The sequence below is a fragment of the Falco cherrug genome, chromosome 3, assembly GCF_023634085.1.
Source record: "Falco cherrug isolate bFalChe1 chromosome 3, bFalChe1.pri, whole genome shotgun sequence".
NCBI classification, from domain to species: domain Eukaryota; kingdom Metazoa; phylum Chordata; class Aves; order Falconiformes; family Falconidae; genus Falco; species Falco cherrug.
Genome location: NC_073699.1, coordinates 37,674,768 through 37,699,348, shown reverse-complemented (window position 1 = coordinate 37,699,348; position 24,581 = coordinate 37,674,768). Strand labels below are relative to the sequence as shown.

The window sequence follows — 24,581 nt, the reverse complement described above, 5'->3', positions numbered from 1 at the left end:
CAGCTTCATACAGGTTGTTTTCATTATATTCTACAAGTGGCAACTCCAATCTGTACACAAACTGGGAGAACAATTTGACTTCCTCTATTTTCTTTCCCTAGGTACTGTGTGTTTCTATATATCTCAGAGGAGTTCAGTACTCTTATTCAGCTTTTACTTTTCTGAAATTAAAGCAATTAAGGTTTTAACAGGAACCTTTCCGAACAAGTCTTAAACAGAAAAAGCCCACTAAACAGTTGCAGTAGACAATGGCCAATAAATACTGGGATTAATAATGAAATCTACACTTTTTTTACAAAATGCAATTCTCTGTACATCTTTATTCAAAACATAAGAAAACATCTGTATACAGGATTAGACGCAGCAATTTTATCTTAGCATTCAGAAATATTTGTTATATTAAGCAAAACATCAGTCAACATTTAACTCCAGCAACTGGCTGAGGTATGATATAACTACATACTTTTATGTAGTATGTTACGCATAAATTATTAATTAATATATTACATCTTAATTTATTCTTACAAGTCTCAACTAAGCAAGGTAAGAATCTGAACACTAAGGAACAAGGTAGTGTTGAATTTTTCTTGACACCCTCCATTACAGCACAGTTCTGCAAATTGGCACAAGCAGATGTAGATGCTTCACTAGCTTCCAAGCTGCTTCGCAGTCTTGACTGCCAGAAAACAGATACTGGGAAGCCATAGCAACATTTATGCCATTTATCAGTAGAGTCCTTTTCAATTATGATGTGTGTCAACAAATTTCAGCCAGGAAGAATAATGTCTCCTGGCTAAAAAACAGAAATAATAAATTCATTTACTTCCTACTCCTGCCCAAAAAAGCCTGTATTCATGGGTACCTTACAGTTTCCGTGCTGTGATTTTTTTTCTTTCATAAAATGGGAATAATAATTTATTATAGCAGAAAAACATACTTCGTTAATATTTACAACATTCTACTTGAGGATTCCAAAGTCAGCAACAGAAATTAGTAATGTGATATAACAAGCCGTACAGAGACACATCTTATTGACATTTACTCATACAAGCTAGAGTACGTACACGTAACTACTGCTTCCCCTAGAACGTCATCAAGCCTTCATACAAGCTCAAGATCATGAATAGCAGCAGGCATTTCATTACAGGGATGCACAAAACAGGCAAGAAGATACAATTCCTACCCTGAAAGCCTACAAACATATTTTTAATGAAAAATTAATTGAGCTTAAAACAGGAGGGAAGGACAAGTGAAGATGACAAACCAGCCACGAGGTTTCTCAGGACTTATTTTTAAAAATATAGATCATGGTAATTCAGAACAATTTTAAAAAAGATAAATATAGACTGAGGTTCATTGTAGGGATTATCCACACCACAAGGAGACTACAATTAAAATGATAGGAAAAAAAACCCCATTCTTAAGATCAGTCAATAAAAGAAAGGTAGAAAAAAAGTTAAAAGAGATAAAGATAGAAAAAAAAACCCAAATTTGTTCTGCAGTCAGAGTAGCTGGGCATATGTCTTTAGGGTTCCTGTGAATGTGTATCCATATATTTCTGTACTGCAATCACTGCTGGTCTAATGTGACCCAAATATTCAGCAACTCACCCCGCAGGCCAATGAGCTCTCCTTAGTCTCCTCTTAATCTCCTGGTGGGAAAACACCCTTGGACAGGAGCATCACTCTCTGGGGGTTTGCTGAGTGGAAGCAGTGGCTGCAGGCTGCATCTCATACACGGTCGTGAAACCTGCCGAGTGCTGCCATGTTTTGCCTCTCACATCCCTGCTCCCACCGCAAGCCACGCAGCTAAACATTTAAGCAAGTGAAAAGGTTTTTACTCTCCAAATGCCGTTTGTTTTCTTACAGAAAACATCCAAAGGAGGGGTTGCCAATACATTTTGTGCAGTTTGAAAAGCTGTTCAGAAAATAATCAGGTTTTTAGGAAGTATTTCAGGGTGCAATGGAGTACAATTTACAGCAAGACACTGCTAGTCCCAGGGGAAAGCAGGAGAGATCCAACACTTATCTACAACAAACTTGTTCGACTTGGCTTGTGCTCACAGTGCGCTGGCGGGGCGGGCTGGCTCTCCTCGCACAACGGCACTTGTGTCTTCTCAAGGCTCCTCAAGTTCCCACCAACCTCTTGCTCCGCGGGAGAGAACAGCAGCATACTTGTTCACTTCAGCGTACTTTTTCATTAGAGAAGAAATGTTGATTTCAGGGGTCATTTCAAAAATAATTACGTCGAACAAAAGCACCTCTTCCGTTTGGGATTACTACCTATGAAAACTTTAAATTTTACTTCCACAACAAAGACCATGCAGAACACGGTAATACCAGATTACAACACTTAGATTACGATTCAAATCATGAAAATTAAACCTACATCTGTGAAAACAGCACTGGTTTGCTGCAGACTTTAATCTCAAATAAACTGAAAATTAGTAAATAAATAGATCACTAAAACACGCAATCACAAGATCAGAACTGAAGTTTATCAACCTATATAAAAAATTATTCTTACTATTTTGGATGCCATCCTTCACCAGCCCCCTACTATGCCTTCTCCAATTCCAGCATATGTTTGTGTCTCTGCTTGAGATAATTTTTGATAGCGGGCAAACTAATTAAACATTCTTTAGAAGCCACAGGGCTGAAGTCACTGTGCAGTGACTAAACACTGCAGCTGTCAGGAGAGGCAAAGTGGGTTCCCATCCTAATCCCACACTGACCTCGGAGCCGAGCCTGAGAACCTGTCAGAAAGGTGCTCTCACAGCACAAGACAGCGAGCAGCAGCTGCTTATGCTCAGCAGGCTGCAGCCAGGCCTTTTTTTGGGTTTTTTTTGTTTGTTTGTTTATTTTCTTTTTTTTCCCCTCCTTTGTTTTTATGTTTTTTGGGGTTTTGGTTGTTGTTTTTTTTTACTGTCACTTTGGATACACACTGCACAACACTTGTACATCATCCTCGTTCCTGGTGAGAAGGAGCTGTCTCTGAGCTCAGTTTTTCACAAGCTCAAAAGCTGCTCAAGCCCAGGACGAAACCCAATGTCCTCTAGTCAAATTGCAGGCCAAAAACCTGCACCCACCCTGTGCATGGGATAAGAAGCATGAAAGATGTATGTAAAGGTATTTCCAAATCCAATTAAATGCAGGTATTTGACAATGTAATTAATGAAAGTATTAAGCTTTTTCTTCCCTTGAAAATAAAGAAAATTAATTTGAAAAGTACATCAATAAGCAAAAAAGAAACTTATTTAATCATACTAAATTAGTCATTAAAGCATAAATATCTGGCTGAATATCTAACCTATCTTTAATCTGAAGGTGTGATTTTTTTAAAATACAAGGTAGAAGGCAGAGAGTAAGCAAACTTATTTTTATGTTTTAACCAAGATGCAATGCAGATGCAATATCAACTCACAGTGAAAAACCTGACAAACAACAGACTCAACAGAGAAGGAAAACCTGAATAATGCCTTTGATTTAGGCATTCGTTCAAAAAACCACAATTCTCAGCAATTCAACTAGGTATGATCTGTCCATAAAGACTCAAACTCCTAAATTGACTGGACAACAGCAGTATTGTCTGCAGATCAGTAAAGAAGTTGGTATATCCGTGGTGACAATACTCTAGCCACCATGCTTCTCATCCAAGCGATCTCCTCACAGCACCTTGGAGCAGCCTAATTTTCTAAAATAAAAAAGAATGCAAATGTAATCACTGTTTATGGAAAGGTCATTCTGAAACCGAGAGACTGGAAAAGGACACCTTTTTTTTTTTTTTTATGAGTTACTAAAACAGAGTTTAAAGAATTGCTCAGCACCTCAGCATTACTCAGCACTCCTCATCAGTTCTGATTACAGTTCACTGCAGGGTCTAGCCCAATGCACTGCAAAGACCTGTTCTCATCACACACAATCCAAAATTTTCCTTTGGTGCCATGACCCCATCCTTCCACCACCAATTAAACAACTTGGCAAGCTTCCTCCAGTTCAACCCAACTTTTACAAATTTGGCACATGTGTTTCCTGGTTTTGTACAAGCAGGGCATTTCCTGACTGGAAGAATGGATACTGGTTTGAAGAAGATCTTGATTACAGATAAAGTCTCACCTCCACTGAAGTCTCACATAAAATTTCAAATAATACTTAGTGATATCTATAACCAAATATTGAAAAAAAAGTCACGTGATCATCGATCCTGGTCTGACCTCAGAAATAAATACATCTTAAACTAGGAAAGCAGGGTTACTGCCTTTTTCTTAAGTAACTTTCAGACACTGCCTTCTTACTGTTTCTCAAAGGTACCAGTGCTTAGATGACGAAATAGTTAGATCTCCTCTAAGTGGTGGGAATTGAGAAGAGCATTTGAATTCTGCCTTCTCCTGTGAACAGCATTTTCCTGCTAATTTCTGGGACTGCATCAAACCACCTGAAGTCTCAGTTTCCCAGCCGTCAAGGCAATAGGAGAGAGGTGAGTAACAGGCATTTGGACAACAGTATCATCACTCCTCCAGGCGTCAAGCCACTCCTGAGGAATCAACAGCTAGAAGTTCCTTCGCAAAAGAGGTTACCAGGAGCATATCAAGCCTCTCCTCTGATCAGCACACTGACTTATAAAACACAGCACTGTATTAAAAGATCTTCATCCTTTGGGCTTAGAGGTATTTCAAGACACGGGGCCTGGATATATAAAAGACTTTCTAGTAGGCAGATTTCTATTATTTAAAGGTATTTTTGAAGCTGAAGCAAAGGAAGTATTTATTCACAAAACTTAAGTCTTCAAGACACAGGCTCCAAAGAGTGCCTGCCTACGTGAGAACCACCTCACAGCATACCTTTGTGTTTCAAATACAAGTTGCATTCCTTCAGCTGAGGCTCCTTCTAGGAAGCAAACTTAAATAAGATACAAATTAAAATCTGTAAAAACAAAATTCCATATGAAACTTTACCCCTGGGAAAAGGAAAGAGAAACAAAGAGCAGATTGCATGCGACAGATGTTAGCCACGTCTCTCATGGTGTTGTTGGAATGTGCATGTGTACATGGCAATGGGTGCAGGAGATGGGACCTAACCAGAATAAAACTCGATCTACAGAAGGACATGGGCAAAACTTTGCTTTTAATCTTCAAAGTGCAGTTGGGATCATTATCCCATCATACCTAATTAATATTCAAAGTGATTAAAACCTTAAGGGAATATAGGTTTATAAACTATGAGAGATTGAGCCTGGATACACTGACTATAAAAGATAAGGCTCACTGCTATGAACAGCCCACAAAATACTTATTAAAACTCCATCTGAGAAGTTTTAGGCTTGATAAAGAGAGTGACCACAGATGAGCTCTTTTAAATAAAAAAATAATCTGGTCATAAGTAGGAATCCCGAGGAAGTTTGTAGACTGTTTGTTTCCAACCAGGAATTTTTAACAGCCTCATTATTACCTGAATTAAAAGATGCCTTTCTCATTAATCAAAATTTTGACTGTAAATACACATTTTTTTATTATCCTAGAAGTTACCTGATTTATTGATAAGAATATTGGGGAAAGATTTTATACTTTTGTCAGTATATGTCACGTAGTTCACTATATAATTAATGCTTTCTGCTATGATTTGAGTTGGCTACAAAGCAACCTCCTGCAAAATGACTAAAAGTTGAACTTTCAAATCAAGAAAGGAGTACCACCAGAACAGGAGATACTCCACTGGGGAAATTACTGATTGATAAAATGGTGTATCTACTATATTGCCAGCTGGTCGTGGTGTTTGCCTTCAGAGAGAGGCTGTACCACTATTCACATAAGTACAATCATTTCCCAATGTATACCTGACAGGTGCCAATTTCAAGCCCAGTTAAAACAAAACCATTCTTACCAGCAGTACTTCTGCAATCATATCCTTCTATCAGCTGCAGGATGCAAAAAGCTAAAATAAACTATTCAGGTAGCAGCTAGCCACACTGCTAGACTGCATGTTACATTAATTGTCTGTCTGCCCAGCCAGAAAGTTTTGAGTACATTTACTGTTTTAATGGGGAAAATAACTGACTGAGGAGGGTGGGGAGGCAGAATTTGGGGGGGTCAAATTTCCAAAATCTAACCTTCTGAAAGCTGATTTTCTATTCATGGTATTGACTGTCTAATTAGATTTTAACCCTCTTCCTCATCAAGCAATAGCGACTTCTTATTTCATATTCACATAGAAACAGAGTAGCGTTCTTGTTCTCCATCTGCTGGCTCTGCAGCAGCAGTTGACCATGATTTCCAGAACACTCCCATTGCTGACAAGGCAGCAAGGAACCAGACAGAAAGACTTTATCCTACACCCCTTACTATTAATATTTGATGAAGCTGTGTCTGTAATGAAATGAAAGCAGACATAACAGAACCAGAAATAATCCCAGAACTAATCAGACAGAAAATATGAAGGTGATGACCTGGGCTTTATGACTGCAAAGAATTCACTGCTTTAATCATACTCATTTCTTCTGAGTACCTTTACTTCAGACCGGCTATCTGTTAAGAATGATATTTACTTTTATTTACTACAACATGATAATTATGATCATCATTGTTTTGTATCACTGATATGACATTAGTGATCTCACAGCTTATATTGTGCCATACCCTGGAGTTCTACTTGATCCAAGTGTTAATTTAACAGTCACCTTCAAAATAATCCCGCACACGGAGCCTATCGTGCGTGCCTGTATCCCTCCCGCCTCTTACTGACAGTTTCTAATAAGCAGTAATTAAGTTTTTTAAAAGCTGATAGCAAAAGTTGTAGATACACATTTTCACCCTTGCAAGTATACGAGAGACAGAGACACTCCCAGCACAGAGGCTAGCATGGAGCAGGATGCTGTAGAAGACGGACGCCCAGACAGGCTAGCCTAAAACAGCAGCCAGCAGTTAAACAAGGTGGGTTCACTCATCCAGCAACCTCTGATGTGCGGCATGATCAAACTTCCAGTGGAGTCACTGGGACTACTCCAAAGACTCTGCTGCTCCAGCTTCCCCAAACAGTCCTGTATCACGCAACATTGCTTAAAATGTGGACAAGAATGGCCCAGGTGCCAAGAAAAAGGCTACTTCTATAGAATGCTAGCGACGATTGCCAGCATCCCATTTACATCCTTCTAAATTTTCACGTGTCTCATTTCCCACTCACTGGATTGACCTCAAATTTCATTTACCTCTTCCCCTAGCCCAGAGCACTGGTTACCTTGTCAGACTAGCACAATCTAGTCCAGATGGCGTACTGACAGCTACTCCAGCTGCTACAGGGAAGGAGAGGCAGTTCTCAGATGGCCTCCTGCCTCGCTTTTCAGTGGGAAAACTAAGAGAGACTACGTAACTGGGATCAGATGGTTTGGTGCAAGGCTGAAAGGAGCCAAACTATAGATCTGTATCACTCCAAAACAGTTAACTTAGATTTCCAGAGATTTCCAGAAGGTCCCTTCAAAGGAGACCATAAAAAAACCCACCCCACACAGAACACCACACTAAGCTGTCATGGAATAAGGATAATCATCACACTGAGGAATGGGAAAGACAGGAAATAAAATGAGGAATGAAGTGGTTGATATTTTTTCAATACAGGGAAATCATCAGTCGAGTCCCACAGCAAACTAATACTGCAACCTGTATGCAGTCTCCGCCTAAAATCAGAAAGGGGGTTACAACTATTTATGTTAGTAAAAATAAAGCTAGTCACAGATTCATAAGGACCTCACTGAGTAGTGTGAATGGAATATGAAGTGACAAATGAAATCCAATGCAGGTAAGTGTGAAGCGCTGCACATCAAGGGGAAAATAGCCAAAATTTACATTCATGCTAAACTACTTTCTATTGCGCAGGAATGTGGAGTTACAAGAGATGATTTTAAAGAAAACACCTGCTTTGGACTCTGCTTCAGTCAAAAAGCAAATTGAGTATTTGGCTTTACATAAGAAAAAAGAGAACTAAACCAAAAATATTTTTTGCTGCTGTACAAATTAATGGCCTTAAAAAGTGTCCCTTTCATTTATCCTCTTCCCTGTGAAAGGATATAGTTATCTTCCAAGTGTTCAGAAAACAGTGGAAAAAATAGCTGGGACAGTTCAGCCTCAAAAAGAAAGGACTGAATGGTGTGACCAGTGCTCCCTGCTCCTGACCCCTGGTAAACTTCAATTTTGTGTGACAAACAGGAATACATATGAGTCTTGAGTCACGGAAAGCAGTGAGCGGATAAAATGCTTCGTTGTTGCTTCTAATGCAGGAATAAGTGGGCATTAAATACAACCGGCATGATAAGCAAAGAAAAAAAACCCTTCATTTATCACACAGGTGGGGATATTCTGTCATTAGTTACTGCAGACGCTGAAGCAGTTGACAGAGGTTCCAGGAGTGTTTTGCTAGGGCAGGAGAGATCGCTGAAGGGCTGTTAACCATGCAGACACTACCTCTTGCTCAGGAAGTCCCTCCACCCACAGGTGGCTGGAAGCTGAACAAAAGCCCCGTTCTGCTATTGCCGCGCCCATAAAGCTTCCCCAGGCACTGGCTACTGCTGCAGACCACGTCCTGCAAGAGGTACTGCTGCCTTACCCCAAAAAGCTGGTTTTACTTTCTTGTTTCTGCCACCAGAAGCCACAGGCAACCACAGCCACAGGCTTTGGGGGAAGGAGATCAGGTGGTAGGCAGGCTGGAGGGAGGCAAATCCAACAAAAGCCTGGAGTCCTCAGCCAGCTGGAAAGTCCTTCCCTTCCTCTCAGTTCTGTGTTCTGCATCCATTCAAAATACCTTAGAAACCTCAAATATTTTCAAATATCCCCAGACGTGAGTTAAATAGCTGTGATTAGAGGAATGCAGAGTCTCTAAAAGCTACACTTAAACCAAAATACCCAAAGACCAGGAATCTCATCACTTACCTGGAAGCAAAACTTAGTCACTGAAAAAGGAAAATACAGATGTCCTGGAAACTTTCTGTTGTTCAAACAAACATGAAAAAGTTTTTAAAATAATTGGTTTAAAAATAACAATGCAAAAAATAAGCCTGAATCTAAACTGAAGGTAATTCAGCAAAAAGTTGTTCATGCTTCTCACAAGGAATGCAACCTTGCTTTAATTTGCTTTATTTTTTTTAAATTGTTTAGATTTTTTAATGCCTGTATAGCCTCTTTCATTTGAGGTAATGAAAACCTAAGAAGTGACTGAAAACTGCAAGCCAAACTCATTCCTTTCATGTATTTATACCTTTTAAAATGCACGCATCTGACTCAACACTTCTTTCAACATAATCAAAACCAAGAGTTCCTACATTAAAAATGTACCTTTTCTGTCACTGAATAGCTGTAGAAAAAACAGAGTTAATCCTTTTATACTGAGGGAAACCCTCGATAACATACTTTATTCACTGAAAACACATTGTGACTGACTTTCATCTGGTATGGGAGGAGGTCATGCATAGTGTCAGTGCTTCAGTGAATTAAAATCGTGCTCACAGAGTGCCCTGAGAGGCCACAAAAGTGTCTCTTGACCAGTGACTCTCTGTCCCGACCACAGGGCATCACAGATACACCACAATGATGGCAGCTATGGGGCTCTCCCCAACAAAACGAAGGCAGGGTGATGCCACCTTCCTAATCCAACATGTTCTATCACACCTAAGGATTTGTCCTATCACCAGGCCTAAGAAACCATCTCAACAAAAGAATAGACTCACTGGCTTCTCAGATGACCAGAGGTGGGCAGGGAGGATGGAAAAAAGGGAGCTGTACAGATCACCAACATAGGAAGGGTGAAAAAGTCACAATGGATCAAAATAATAACACTAACAAAAAGGACCACCTTTTATGCATCTGGAAAAGTTATTCCTTATTACTTTGGGTAGTTTAGTTGTTGTTTTTTTTTTCTTTTTGGGGGGCCGGGGCATTACTTTCTTGCTTCATATTTAGCTTCATATCTACAGTAACATCAAAATTATATACTGCATAACTACTGCCTACCATTTGATCCCCATTTGCATAACTGATGTATGCAGATGTCCAACACTTTGTAACCACACCTTCTAATTGCCAGTATTATTTTTTTCAGACCCCTTCTCCAACTTGTCAACTTAATTTTGAAACCTAAGGCCATATTACATTTAAAGGAATCTGAAACTGGATAAGCAGCTTCTCTCAGCTTGGTATCACCTACATGTTTAATGGGCACACTCAGTATTCCATCACTCTGATCATTAATGAAAATGCCGGTAGCTACCATTAATCCAAGGCAGTGTCCTATGGAAGCAAACTCAATGTATCTTTTTCTTCAGACAATGAACCATTTGCTGATACTGATGCACTACGGTTTTGCATGTACTGTTTAGTTCCTACCTTCCTAGTTTGCTATCAGGCGGCCACCAAGATGGCATAAAAATACTAACTAATGTCAAGCTTCTGACATGTACTGTTTCCCTTCTGTCCACAAAACCTGTTGACCCCAATGACTAATTTTTTAAAGAAAACTAAATTCATTTTACACAATTTGTAACAAATCCAAAGAGATTGTTACTCACCTCCTTGTCTTCTGGGGTTTTGCAAGATATAATGCAAACAAGGAAATTATTTCATTTCCTAAATTAAAAAAATTACAACTATCATACAGTAAATTACATTCCACTTCTAAAAGTTTACAGTCACCTATGACAGGCTGAATGAGATTCTACTAGATTTAAAAGTGAATTGATTAAATGTAGAGAGATTTACTTATCCTTTCAAACTGCAGTCCTCCTAATTTTGCTGTCCTTGCTTTACATATACAATTTTAAACAGAAAATGCTCTGGACAGGGAAGAATTAATTTTCTTAGTGGAGCGAAAACTTGCAGCAACAGTGCTGTATAAAATACTGTGCAATCACACAACAAATCCAAAGATCAAGTATTGAATTTTTAACCTACGAATTCACTTCCCCTTAATGTTAACTGAAGTCACCCGAATACAATACTACCTCAAAACCCACAGCCCTCTGTGAGGGCCAGATTGGCCCGAGTTTATGTGTTGTGAAGCCTCACTGAAGCGAAACAACATTTCAATCTCAATACCAAGAAATTGTTTCAAGTACTCAAGTTTGGCCCAGAATGGTCCCATGCTCAGTTACACCTCCAGATAAATTTATTCCACCAGTCTCTGAACAGCATATAATAAAACACAACACAGAGAGGAACCCTAAAATGCAAAGGCACGCTGCAGAAATGTCTGCTGATGCTGAACACCTACACTGCACATAGGATCTTGATCCCTATTTCATTCTTGCAACCTGTTGTGCCCCATTTTACCATGTCAAAAGCAGGTGAAAACAGCAATAAGATGTGTTTCTCACTCACTATCAAGTTTTACAAACTCGTATGACTACACTGCTGCAGAACAAGAAATATGAAAATATGCAACGTCCATTACGATTTAATAGTATAACTGACTCGTTCCCTTACCTGGCAATAGTTCAGTTACCACTATCCTCTGTTCAATAGAGATTGAAATAAAACACATAATCCAAGAAATAATATCTGAGCAGAATACATTTACATATAAATTTATATATGCACACATACAATTCTGAGCAACTTAATTGTGATTCTAATGCTACACAAACGATTTCCTGATTCTAATACTACAAAACAATTTCCCCACAATCAATATAATAAAATGAGCAAAACATTTCCCTGACAAGTATATCTAAAAAGCAAACAGTTTTCCAAATACTTACTTTTCTCTTTAGGACTTCTTAAATTTCAGCCTCATTCCTTAATATATTTTACAAGCTAAGGCTCAAATATGAACCTTTCTTCTTGGTTTACAAGAATTACAAGTAAAAGGGTTTTATTAAAGAGAGTGACATTAAACACTGAAAGTATCAGTGGAACGTATGTGCTATATACCTAATTTTCAAATAATTTAGCTATGGAATTTTTCACTGTAAATATTAATTATGCATTCCAATATGTATTTTCTCATGGTAGATCTTAACTGATCCTCAACAGTTCTTTCATAAAACAACTGTTCTCAAATAACTGGGTCAAGCTGTTATGTTTACAAGTGTCTAAATACAAATTTACACAGACTTGTTACATTCCTTAAAATAAACAAACATGCATGCAAACTGTTTACAGTAATACATTTAAGGATTGGCTTTGCTCTTATATTTCTATTTAATATAATTGCACAGACATTTGGAAAAGCAGAGCAGATCACTGACTGTCCAAATATTTCTCCTAGAAAACACACAGAAAATGTAAACACATAACTTCTGCAGTAAAATTAACTTGGCAGTAGCTGCATGCTTCCAAGACCAGTTTGGTCAGAAGAAAACATCTCCATCCTCAAGGCCACTGTCTGTTTTCCCATGTGGTTCCTTTGGAAGGAATAACCCATGTCTTCACTAGGCAGGGAAGAGACACTTAACCATCCATGGCATACAACTAGAGTGCCCACACAGGAAGAGCTGGCTGTCTCAGAAGCATAATGCCCGTGAATAAACCCAAGAAGTTCAATTTATACTCCAATTACATACATGTACTTGGAAGCCTTCCACTGGACCTGGAATTCTTTACTATCTGTGCTTTCTATAAATGAAAAGACATCACCTTTTCCAAGCAGAAGGTAACCCTTCTTCATGCAATAAGACCTAAGCAGGTGGTGTCCTCCACGAAGGTCCTTCTCTTCTGAAGCTGCCTGTACTATGATTGAATGTTATGGAAACAGGTCTTTTTCTTGCTTTGCAGGGTGAACTTTCACTGTTGGAAGGTTCTGATGGGTTCCTCTGAAGTGATGCCTGATCCCAGGCAAAAAGTCAAATTTGTGAGTAGAAAGCATAAGATGGGAGGTAATCTTTCCAGGGCCATTAACACCTTACTCCAAGTGGGTTTTTATCAAAGGAAAGTGCAGACTGTAATTCCCAGCTGACTTTTTAGATTTCTCTCCATATAGCCAAAATCTAATCAAACAGCGCGAAACAGGTCCATAATGGTACCCACCAGCCTGGCACACAAAACGCCAGCGCTAGCATTGCCACTCTGCCATCGCTCAACAGGCAAGGGTAGAGTTATAAAGTTGAGAAATGCTCCAGCGAGGTGCTGAAATAACAGATTATTGTTATGCACACAACTGGCATGGATTAAATGACTATTCAGTGCCTAACTAATTAGCAGGACTTCTACCCTGTTGTGACCTGCAAGGCTCCTGATAGGATTTACTATATAACGCAGAGTCCCACTGAAGTGAATAGGGTCTACCTGGAGATCTAAAGGTACACAAGTATGTTTTTTATTTGATCTTGTTACTTATTATTAAATATTAATACCAGTAAAGACTATTTTTGGTAGTGTGGCTTTGTAGAGTCAGACTGCAATGCATTATTAATGTTGTTGTACCTAAAAGGAGATGACTTTCAGGCCTTCACAGACTGGATTTAGGTGTTTAATTTCTACTGAAATTCAGCAAGACACAGAAAAGCTCAACTACTGTTGGTACCTCTGGAAACTCTCTCAAACTTACAACACATTTTTCTTCCCTTCACATACAGGTATGGGGCATCTCAACATTCACACAGACCCCAAGAAGCAGTCTTACAAATTCTTTTTTTTTAAAAAACCTGTAAAAATACATGCCTTTCTACACACACTATATAAACGTACCAGCTTGAGGAGTACCTACCCTACTGTGTCTCTGAATATGGGCCTCTACATACACAATGTTATCAGCTCAATTTTATCACAATCTGTACCTGTATTTCTTATTGTAAGATCCAGTAACCTAGTCCTGAAATTATAAGCAGCCTTATTGTTTCATTCTTAAATAACAAGTTTGGTGTTTCATTTTACGTTTAATCTGTATCATCCATCCTGTGACAATATAAGATTAATTGGGCAACTTGATAGTATATTTTTCCCACCAGAACCATAAATAGGCCATAACCTTGGGAAAGCAGTATCTATTAATAATTCTTAGAAGTAAATCATCCTAATTCTTAAAAAAACCAAACCAGTAATTCCCAATTTGAAAAGCATCACCACAGGTCATCAATATTTTAAAATCTTCTCAGCCTCAAATTTCAGAATCTCCCATTTTCCCATTGTAAGGGAAATACTGTACTCATTCTTTACAGTGCGCAAACCCACATTTCCTTCACAGTTTTAACTAGCCCGCCCCCCCCACCCCTTCAACTGCAGGCCACGATGTGCAGGGCATCACTGCAAAAATAATGTATTTTTTTTTATTGACAGGCATTTTCCCCTCTGCATCCCCAGGTCCTTTCTTTTTAAGGCTACAGTGGTGAAGCAGGACTGGAAAGTGCTCAGCTGCTTTGTGTCTGATCTGGGCAGCATCTTGCTTTCCCACAACAGGTAGGCACAGGCAGAGAGTACTGCTGAATGCAGGAGACCTCGCCAGAGGCTCAAACCACTAGTTACTGCTGCCGTTTCAGGCTCAGCGTATTTTCTATTGACCATGGCTCTTTGCCAAGCTCTAATTAAGACACTTCAGTATGTCAGAGAGTTAACCCTCTGCTGCACCCACCTTCTCCAGAAGCAATCAAGGTATAAGCATCTTCCTTCTAGAAATACCAGAGCAACTTTCCCGTTACTGGCACTTTGAGGGCTCCAAGCCCTCCACATTTTTAGCTCACCAATTCTACAAATGAAGATGAATTAAGCAGGTAGTTGGCACTATGACTTTTAGCAGCATTTCTAAAAGCCAGTAAGTATTCCTCCTGCATGAATTTGGTGTGTACTGCTGTTGTCCATTTTCCTTCAAAGAAAAACAGACGGGTCACAAATTATCACAGAGCAGAATTCCTTTAAAAAAACAAAACTGTTGAAAATTCTTTACTCTCCAAGTAGTTTTTTGTTTCATTCTTGAGGGCTGCAGAGCAGCAACACTGTTGTAAGGGAAATGAGGAACTCTGAAGGATCGAGAGCTGCATTTTATTTTACAACACATCAAATATAGATGCAACATCTGCTGATCTATCAGTACTATCTATTGGTCTCAAGAAGAATAACCACCACTGACCTGAATGAGGGGAAGCTGTGACAATAGTCAGAGAGGGTAAATGGAAGCCCATGTCGAGGATGACTTGCATCGACTGTTATCTGTATTTTCTTGTTCCAAAACCCCGTTTAAACCACTGCATCCTGTCTATACACAGAAATCTTCCCCCATGAAAAGCAATATAAGCCACAATGCGACTGAGAGATGAACTAAGTTAATTTCATTCTAGTAAACGGGGGCAGGGGGATGTCTTAACTTGAATTGAGAAATGTCTACATGCAATAAAACCAATAGGAAAAAGCAAACTGTTTCAACTTTTAAAGAGTTACAAAACCAGCAAATGTAGTTGACTAGCCAACTGCCCACATATTGCACAGTATAACAAGGTATTTCATAATGGAGGCTTTGATTACTTTGGGGCAATAAATCTGAATTTTACACAGTCTAAATGAGGTAATTTGTAAACCAATCCCATTTCTTTGCTCTTAACTGTGCATTAGCCCCCATGGCAGGAAAAACCGAGCTGTCTTCCAAAGCTGTTACTGATCTGATCTTGGTTGTGAACAATTTTTTCCTTTTTGCAGTGAAATTCTCTCCTTTAGACAGTATGTTAGCAACTAAAATACCTGATCCTCCCTGTAGCTGTGTTTCTGTAAAAGCAGCATCCGAGCCCTTCATTTTGACACATCCAGAAAACTACATGCTACATGAACATGCTCATAATGTTGTCTCAGTATTAAATGGTATTGCACATTTTTAAACCAAAATAAATAAACTATCTAGTGGGCTTAAGAGTTATTAAATGTTTTAAAAATTTAGTAAGATTAATTTCAAATGTTTTGTGCTATTCTAGCTTTTCTATTATTCTAGCTATATATATAATATATAGAATAGCTATATATTAACTATTCTAGCTAACAAGATCTAGTGCTGAAATAAACGTACTTTTGTAAAATCTGAAAAAAAATCTTTATAAGGAAAAAGGTTAACATTCAGCTGTGTTGCAAGTTCATAGGACCATGATTCCTTTCCCACAGGCTGTACAAAGACAAAGCCTAAAAGGAGCAGTGGTGACAGGTAAGCCTTCATCTATCCGTACTGTCCATTCCTATGCTTAATTTTCTTTATAGCTGTAACCCACAGACGCTATGTATCAGAAAAGGGTTGTCCTGCACTGTGCTATCAGAACATTATTTCCTGTACTCACAAGGGTATGCCGTCGAATATATTTTTAGAAAGGTTGTTTCAGTTTCCACGGAGTTCTTTTGAACTCGCAGGGGCAATGCATGCCAAGCATACTGTTGTTTTTACACGTAGGTTATGGTATCCTGGGGCCTTTTGTTGAAACAAGCCAACTAATTTATCTTAGAAATCTTTTTTCTTTTTTTTGACTCACACTTCACTCTCCTTCTAAGAAAGGTACATGAACTATGCCCATTTAGATCATGGCTACATATGCATCACATTTAGGACTGACTTTACCAGTAAGTATACTAATTTCAGGAAGAATATTATTCATTTCCACTTCCAACGCATAAAGATACGATACTGACTGATAGATAATATTGTTGCATTGTGAATAGTCTCACATAGGCTAACTCATACTAAACTAAAATAGGAAAAGATATACATTAAAACTTAATCATTATCTAATCCACTACATAAATCTTAAAAAAAAATCAAGCAGAATTCTTTGTAGAAGGTATAATAAATAGCTGTTTTTCATGTGATACATGCTGCTGCTATGAAAGACAATGGAAAAGCTGTTAAATGTTGATCAGAGATAATCTTGTTTCCCATTTAATAGCAAGCATTTCAAGTACTATCACCTCCAAGAAAAAACCCCCAAACAAATCCCCTCATTATTCATTTTAACTGAAATTCTTTATGCTTATTTGCATTTTAATTCTGTAAGTTACTGCTTTTTCATTAAAATTAATTAGACCAACAAAGTCATTATGAATTTTTCATTCTGGAAAAACCTAGAAGCCCACACTGAAGTTGTTCTCTGTGAAGTGCAGGCCAGGATGTTGAGTACGCATATTGCATGCGCAGGTAAGCAGTTTTCAGTGCATATCCAAGAAGTCTACATTCTCTGCTCTCTTATTTTCTCTAGAACTGCAAGAAATTTGTCTATAATACCTTGTTTGCTGAAGTATGAAACTAAAGTACATATACAAGTGCACATACCATGCAAGCTTCCCTGCCCCCCCCCCCCCCCCCCCCCCCCCGATTACATTGATGCTACTACCTTAATGCTCCAAACCACGGAGAACATAATTATTTCTACACCTAGTTTTCAACTTTCCTTTCATTATACAGCACTACCTTCCAAACATAAGAGAATGCTACAGTGGTTAATACTTACTTCAATAAGTCAGATGACATACTAAAGACCTTGCCTCTTGGAAAATGTATTCTTATAACTCCTTTTGAATTACCTAAAAACACTCAGAATTACAGCTCAGACATCACAGGATGCACATGGCGTCAAAACTGGAGCACCCCAGTTAAAAGTTTGCTCAAGTTGTACTATTAAGTAAGTCAGGGGTCAAAACAATTTAGCCAGGAAGCTTCTTGCTCTCTGATATGAATTCTCATTTCAAGTTCTTCCTGCTTTTCAGATTTGGAGTAAAAAAGGTCTTCTTAGTTATAGAAGCATTTTAAAGAGTGTAAGGCATTTACAGACTTCTACAGGATAAATCTTCAGTCTTATTTATCTCCTCTACAGGTAACACACCTGAGGAAGACATTGGTTTAGACAATTGAGTCCTTTAGATACATATAATTATTTGGTATTCCCTTTAGGGTACCAAAACCAGCAGGTGCTAAAGGAGAAATACTGTTTTGACTATTTTCTGTTTTTAAGCAGAGAAATGAGCAAATTGTTTAGGAGACAAAGATACATAGATGAGAAACAACAAACCCCTAAGACTATCTAGTATTTTTATGAAGTTCATGAATCTGATGGGGAATGCATAGATAGAATTTTCTGCACATTTGGAAAAATTTGTCTTGACAGACTGGCAGAGAGACTGTGTATAACCCTGGTATATCCTAGAAAAGTCTCTAAGGAAATTTATTCCTTCCTACAGCAGTAAGATCAGAGCGCCACAGAATCAGATAATTGTGAAGATACACTTTAACTGACTTTTGCTGGTACAGTGACTTAGTCTTTCCTTACTGTCTACTGCCTGAAAAAGATGCTAATGCTAACACATTTCTGGAAACATTTGAAATCTTTTTGGTTTTTGCTTTTTTACACTTGCTTCTTGCATAATAGTCAGTAAGTTCTATAGAATAAGGAGCAGAAAACCGTAGAAATCAAGTAAAAAAACAAGAAAAGAGAAAAAGCTAATTACATAACCGATGCTTGTACAAGACAATTGTAGAGATCCACAATACAAGCAGATTCCCACAAGTCTGAGCAGACCAGCTTTCCTCCCTCCCTGCTCCACGAGTATGGAGCCAGCCCTCCACTCTGAAACAGCAGACATGCCTTTGCAGAAGCAAGTTTCGCACTTTTAGCAATTACAGTCCTCCCATAACTATGAAGTATTATACATACACACACACACACATATATATAATATATATTTGCCATAACATGTAGCATCTACACTCCCTGTTGCGTTACACTCCATGTTGCAATAGCTCTTCAGAATAATTGCCTCCTAAGGAGCAGCACTGGGATGCAAATGCAAGGAGAAGCAGCTAACCATTCATTCCTGCAAGAGATCCCTTAAAGCAGGGGTTTATCAGCTGGCTGCACTCCCCTCCTGCCCTGCAGACAGAGCTGCCCAACACTGAGTGTGCTCCCAGCGTTGATGTGCCATGAAAGTCACCCAGGGCCATGTAACCCTCTCCCCTAATTTCCATAGTGGTTGCTGTCTACCCTGTCACTGAAAGTTGCACAGGACAGAAAAGCACACTGTTTTAATAATTATGTATGTTAAGCAGAGACCTCTTCCCTCCCGGGAGAAGGAGGGAGCAGAGGGGGATGAGAGAGAGGATGTGTCAGACTAATTTACATGCAAATACTACGCCTCAGTTCCAAAGTACATTAAAAGAAAAAGCAGTTGCCCTAAAACAATTTATGGCCTGCAATGTTTTATTACCCTTGTACACTTACCAACTAAGTTTTGAAATGCTGGCCTATTGATAATGAAGGTTTGTCATCTGGAAATCCTGGCAACCCAGCCTCTAGGATCAGAGCCACTGTAAGTCTCTTGGTTTAGAAAAAAAATAAAATTAAATTAGTTAACGTAGTGGCTGTTTCCAGAGCTATTCTGCAAGACAGGAAGACAAAAGTATTTTGCAGCTTCTCCTGATCTAAAACTGCTAAATATTACCTGGATCTAGAGCCCAGCCAAGCTCACAGCTATGGGAAAAATCTGATGCATAAGGTAACAGAAATACCCAAGCAACCACGCTCACACTTATTCCTGCCTACATGGATAAAGTATCCACCTTGTTGACCTGTCAGTCTCACTAATCCACCCTCTATTTTCAGTTAATATCATTAAAGTTCAGCGCTTGAGAGCCTGGAGGGAGAGCCGAGCGCCCCATCCCCTTTTTCCATGGGGCGGTAACCAGATGTCAATGGCCGCAGCTGTGACTACATAATTACCTGTTTGCATGAACGCGGACCGCAGTTTAGATTTAATAGGTCAGACGACAATGCAGCAAAACGCATTTAGCCCACGATTACCCCTTTTCAAACATTCTCTCGCTCGCAACTTCGACCCTGGGAACATTGCGGGCACAGACTCGGGTCAATAAGAAACACTGGCCGGCACAATGGGGCTGGCCTCAAACAGCGCTGTTGACAGACACCGGCACAAAGGCAGTGAATAGAGTCCCCCTCAGTTCTCACACAGAGCGAAGAATGAGTCAGTGTACTGCCGCTTTAGTGCTCTGTTTGTACAGTGTATACAGCTTTTGTCCCCCGCCACTGTTCGCCGCTCAATGGGGGCTAAAGAGCCGAGGAAGTGAGGGCGGAAGAATGGCTCCACACTCGCCCCGGCAGCCAGCGGCCGATCTGATCCGATCCCCCTGCGCAGGGCAGCTCCGCCGGGAAGCCCGGAGCTGCAGCCGCGGCTCCCGGTGCACGGCAGTGCGCTGCTGGCTCCCGACCGCGGGCAAAGCCGCCGCGCCGTGCCGGGGTTTTGAGGAACATACTGTAACTCCCTCAAAAACAAGAACACAGCAACATACCGCCCCACGCCCACCATGACCCAATTTGTGGCTGCAACTGTGGAGTGGCTGGAAGAAAACGGGCATATTATGAGCAATCCAGACCGAATAACTTGGTTGTAATAACAGGCCACAGCCCTAACAAGCTGCAGGCGTTGTGAAGGACATGTGCAAGGCCAAGGGAGATAGGGAGGCTGTGTGTTCTCGGAGAGATGGGGGAGTTGGATGGAAAGATGAGAAAAAACAGGATGCCTGCACAAGGGGGGAGCAGTATGTGGGCACCACACCGGGACCAATCATAAGGGAGGTGGAAGCGTGTGAACGAGTAGTTTTAACCTATCACTTTTTACATAACAAAGCCTACATAGCGTGTGTATCTTTTGCTGAGAGTATAAATTGCTGCAAGTCTTTCAATAAAACGGCACTAACTTGATCACATTGGTCGTATAAGTTGTGTCTGAGCCTTCTGCATCAACATGCAACGACCACGAAGAAAAACTGCGCGTCGGATATAGAATTACAACAGTCCTACAACCCTTCAAAAGGTGCATCAAAGATGGTAACAATGCAGGCGTCCTTTTAAATCTCCACTGCAAAGACTTTTAAAGGAACTGAGAGAGCAGCAAAAAACAACCATAGTTATGCATCTGTATTTCACACAACGCAAAGACTGCGCAAATACAGGGTCAGGGAAAATTTATCATAGACATATGATTACATATCATTGCATATGCACCTGTACATTAGTTAACTATTAGCAGAGAAGAAAACCACTTCACAGAGATTACTGCTACTCTTCAAATAATTATTTTGGTCAACTTTCCCTTCATGGAAACCGTACTCCTATTATTTACATTACCATCCTTATAAGCAAGTTTAAGAAACAGAAGTAGCCCTCTAGCACAACGTCAAAACTGTTACCTTCACCTGCTTCATACAGTAGAGTATAAAACAAAAGACACATACTTTATTCTAAGGAGTGAAGTCTTTGCTTGCAAAAGGTAACTAGACTTTTGAATGATTAGCATGAAGCTAATAAGGGAGATAGCAACTACACTTTAACTCATGCAGACTATACTGCAGATAAAGTCATACATGATAAAGTTGGAGTGAAAAAATTGTTTAACATGTTTTAAGACTGGGAATTGCTTTAAAAAAAAAAAAAAAGGGGTGGGGTGGGAAGAAGAAAACTGCATTTTAAATTAAACAAATCCCTGGATTTCCATAAATGGAACACAAAGAACATTGTTCATTTTACCACTAATAGCCAAGACTGTACGAGCATGCTTTCTACTGCCCTTTCAATTCTATTTTTTAAGCTCGAAATGCTGGAATGTTATCACATTAGTATTTGGGGGCTTTCTTCTATAGGTGGTTAAAGAAATCGATCTGTCTAATGTCAGAAAAAAAATAAATCCCACAAATCGAAAGTTTCGTTATGTATGAACTAGTCATAAGGATTTGGGGAGTCTGAAGCCATGACTTTCACTCTTGGCAAACGACTTGTGCTAGTAACCTGAAAGATACGTGAAGACCATCACCTTATTCTCAGATATTTTATTTTAAAACAGCACAAGAATTTCTACGCTTTGTATCTACATATGGCCTTCCTTAAAGAAAGCAGGCCTACCTGCTCTGAACACTAGCTATAAGACATATGACTGCACTTGAGCACACTAGCACTATGTATGTAGAACAGGCCAACCCTTTGTACAAATGCCAAAGCATGCCTGCAAGCCTACCAAGGATCTGATCAATCACAATCCTGAATGGACATTTTGAGTTCACTTTAAAGGTCGAAAATCCTCACTTTTCAACTACTATCAGGGTTATAACATACCCTGCCACAGTAATACTCACAGATCTAAAGGCTGAGCAGCAAAGCTAGAAGAATTAACATCTAGCACATTTATTTATTTATTTTTATAATAAACGGGAAATTCCCAGCAGAGAAAGACCTTCCAGGTTTGCCCTATGACGACAGAAGAGGAAAATGGAAACATAAACTGTTTCACCCAATCTTTCAAAAGAGTGATTCTAGATGGGGATGGATAAGAAGCAGACCAAGAACTTACATGTCAGGATCAAGGGTGGACAGGGGCAGGTGACACTATAGTGGTGGTCTGCTACAGGCTGCCTGACCAGAAAGACTGAGGGGATGCATCCCTCTGTAGATAGAGAGGAAAAGCCTCATGTTCACAAGCCCTGGTCCTCATGGGGGATTTCAACCACACCGGTATCTGTTGGAGAGACAACACAGCAGGGCATAAACAGTCCAGGAGGTTCCTGAAATGCGTTGGAGATAAATTCCTACTCCAAGTGACAGAGGAGCCAACAAGGAGAGGTGCTATGCTGGACCTTCTTCTCACCAACAAGGAGGGGCTGGAGGGGAATGTGAAGCTCAAGGGCAGCCTTGGCTGCAGCGACCATGAAATGGCGGAGTTCAAGATCCTTGGTGCAGCAAGGAGGGTGCACAGCAAGCTTGCTGCCCTGGCCTTCAGGAGAGCAGACTTTGGCCTCTTCAGTGATCTGCTTGGTAGAGTACCGTGGGGTAAAGCCCTGGAGGGAGCAGGTACCCCAAGAAACCTGGTTAATATTCAAGGATCACATCCTCCAAGCTCAGGAGTGATGCGTCCCAACAAATAGGAAGGTGGGCAAAAACGCCAGGAAACCTGCAGGGTGAACAAGGAGATCCTGGACAAACTCAAGCATGAAAAAGAAAGCTACAGAGGATGGAAGCAAGGACAGGTAGCCTGTGAGGAACACAGAAATTGTCCAAGCAGCCAGGGATCAGTTTAGGAAAGCTAAAGCCTGATAGAATTAAATCTGACCAGGGACATTAACAGCAACAAGAAAAGCTTCTATAGGTACATCAGCGATAAAAGGACGACCAGGGGAAATGTGGGCCCTCTCTGGAAGGAATGGAAGACCTGGTTACCCTGTACATGAAGAAGACTGAGGTACTCAAAGACTTTTTTGCCTTGGTCTTCAGTGGCAAGTACCCCAGCCACACCGCCCAAGTCACAGAAGGCAAAGGCAGGGACTGGGAGAATGAAGAACCACCCACTGCAGGAGAAGATAAAGTTCGGGACCATCTATGGCATCTGAATATGCACAAGTCCATGGGACCTGATGAGAGGCATCCACAGGTCCGGAGGGAACTGATAGATGAAGTGGCTAAGCCACTATTCATTGTATTTGAGACATCATGGCAGCCTGGTGAAGTTCCCACTGACTGGAAAAGAGGAAACATACCCCCCATTTTTACAAAAGGGAGAAAAGAAGACCCAGGAACTGCAGACTGCTCAGTCTCACTTCTGTGCCCAGAAAGATCAAGGAGTAGATCCTGCTGGTAACAATGCTAATGCACATGGAAAATGAGCAGGTGACTGGTGACAACCAGCAGCCAACATGGCTTCACTAAGGGCAATTTATGCCTGACAGATTTGATGGCTTTCTACAGCAAGGTAACAGTGTCGGTGGGTGAGGGAAGAGCAACTGATGTCATCTACGTGGACTTGTGCAAAGAATTTGACACTATTCCACATGACATGCTTGTCTCTTAAACTGGAGAGACATGGATTTGATGGATAGACCACTTGGTGGATAAGGAATTGGCTGGATGGTGGCACTCAAGGAGTTGCTTCAACGGCTAAGTGTCCAAGCAGAGACCAGTGATGAGCGGCATTCCTCAGGGTTCAGTGCTGGCACCAGCGCTGTTTAACATCTTTGTCGGCAACACGGACACTGGGTCGAGTGCACCCTCAGCACAAGCTGTGTGGTACAGCCAACACACTGGAGGGAAGGGATGCCATCCAGAGGGACCCTGAAAGGCTTGAGAGGTGGGCTTGTGCAAACCTCACGAAGTTCAACAAGGTCGTGCACATGGGTCAGGGCAACCCCAAGCACAGATACAGGCTGGGTGGAGAACAGATTAAGAGCAGCCTCAAGGAGAAAGGCTTGGATGTGTTGATGGACAAGAAGCTCAATCAACATGACCCAGCAATGTGCACTTGCAGCCCAGAAAGCCAACCATATCCTGGGCTGCATCAACAGAAGCATGACCAGCAGGTTGAGGGAAGTGATTCTCCCCCGCTGCTCCTCTCTCATGAGACCAAATCTGGAGTACTGCATTCAGCTCCAGGGCCCCCAACATAAGAAGGTCATGGATCTGTTGGAGGAAGTCCAGAGGGGGCCATGAAGATGATGAGAGGGCTGGAGCACCTCCCCTATGAGGACGGGCTGAGAGAGTTGGGGTAGTTCAGCCTGCAGAAGAGAAGGCTCCAGGGAGCCTTTAGAGCAGCCTTTCAGTAGCTAAAGGGAGCCTCCAAGAAAGCTGGAGAGGGACTTTTTATAGGGCATGTAGCGATA

At 40.5% G+C, this 24,581-nt stretch overlaps 1 protein-coding gene across 1 annotated transcript in view; it reads right to left on the bottom strand.

Annotated features, from left to right (window-relative positions):
* TPD52 (tumor protein D52) overlaps window positions 1–24,581 on the bottom strand; it is a 128,073-nt gene that overhangs the window by 28,658 nt on the left and 74,834 nt on the right. The gene's annotated exons all lie outside the window — the stretch shown is intronic.